We start from the raw sequence: 1,821 nt of genomic DNA, 5'->3' as shown, positions 1-1,821 counted from the left end.
CCCGTTGATATCCACGATAGAATTGTTACTGTAATCAAGAAAACGGAATTCTTATGTTGAGTCATATCCATATTTCCTGGAACAAATAATTCATTTATAATCACAGTAATTTGTGTCCATGGTCCAGTGGTTAACTGGACTTGTCTATTGATCCTGGGTTCTTAAAATATATAACTAGTTATCTGGTGAGTGGCTGTAATTTGGGTGCACCTATGTAAGTGCATTCTGTGCTTTAGAGCAGTGCAGCATGCACTGTGTTGCACAGTGGCGTGTTAACTGCGGCCTATTCTCTGAATTAGGGCATTCGAACACCAATCATGGAAATAGCAAGCTTTTTTTTAATAACAAAAGGTGGCAAACGAGCAAGCGGCCATCTTAATCCGCCGAAATCGCGAAGCGACCGCTGCCCATAGACATCCGCAATTGCAGATGCGTTGCTTACCCTAAATTGATAGAAGAGGAGACGCACATAAAGAGGATATTTCCCCTTCCTGTGCGTCTCCTCTGTCTTATCCATTTTTCCTTCCCATCCTTTTCTTTTAAAAGAGTGGAAAGGAAAAGGGACTAAATTTAGACCTCCCTGTCGAAGCTGACCATAGAGTTAAAAATTCACGTAAAATACAAGCTTGATATTCTACAACTTTTTCCCGCCATAAATGTTTCGCATATTTGTTGGATTTTAAAAACCAAAGTGTATATTAAAAGAGATATAAACACGTCGTTATTAGAGCGGTCTTTAAATTATTTTAATGAGTGAAAAATTCAATAGATATCGCGCGGTAAAGCACTCAGCGCACAGAGAGGCATTGGGCGTTATTTATATATATAAGATGACCATGAGTTTATTATTTTTGAGACTTTCCATAGATGAATACATTCAAGTATAGACGTACATTTCAAACCAACGTGTTTACGTTGTTTTTTTCTATTATTTTGTGTTAACAAGTGGAGTTTTTAAAAAACAAGGGTTATCTAGAGGAACTAATATTTTTGCATTTTTATATGTATTGTAATAACTCAAAAACTACTAAACCGATTTCATAAAATCTTTCATCATTTAAAAGCTACCTTATTAGTGAATAACATAGGCTATAAGGCTATAAGTCGCGAGCAACAGCTAATTCGTTATATAACAATGAGAGAAATCGTTTTTTTTATCTTCTTCTTCTTCTGAGGCACTACAGCCGCGGGTGGGCCTGGGCCTGGCCCAGTAAATTTCTCCACTTCTGTCTATTTTGGGCCTTTTGCCCATTTTGCAGATTTTTTTTTATCTTACTAATATTATAAATGCGAACGTTTAGATGTTTGTTACTTTGTATCTCCAAAACTGGTCAACGGATTTTACTGAAAGTTAGCATAGATATAGAACATAGTCTGGAAGAACACACAGGCTATTTTTTTTTAATTCGCGCGAATAGAGTCGCGAGTGGAGAGCGAAAATGTGTTTTAAAAATTTAACAGAAGTTTATCATGTAACATTTTGTCCCGTATCAAACTAAATTAATGGTAACAATAGTGCACGTATCCAAGCGATAACGTGGTATTACTATTTTTATATTAACTGACGGCTGAGCGATTCGTGAATTCAAATAAACAATATTTTAAAAGTAGATCCGCTCACGCAGATTTATGGCGGCCGCCAGATTTGAGTATTTGATTGATTTTAAATACGAAAGATGAGAAACATTGTATCCTTGATTTACACAATTTTATTCCAAAACAATGTCTGTGTAGAAATTAAAAAATTAACTTAAAAAATCTTACTTCCGTTACGATAAAAAATAATCGCTCGGCATCCGTATGTTTTTCAAGATAAAAGAT

The sequence above is a fragment of the Papilio polytes genome, unplaced genomic scaffold (assembly GCF_000836215.1).
Source record: "Papilio polytes unplaced genomic scaffold, Ppol_1.0 DF823824.1, whole genome shotgun sequence".
In the NCBI taxonomy this organism is placed as follows: domain Eukaryota; kingdom Metazoa; phylum Arthropoda; class Insecta; order Lepidoptera; family Papilionidae; genus Papilio; species Papilio polytes.
The sequence above is the reverse complement of the archived record's forward strand: the minus strand, read 5'-3'. Positions refer to the sequence as shown.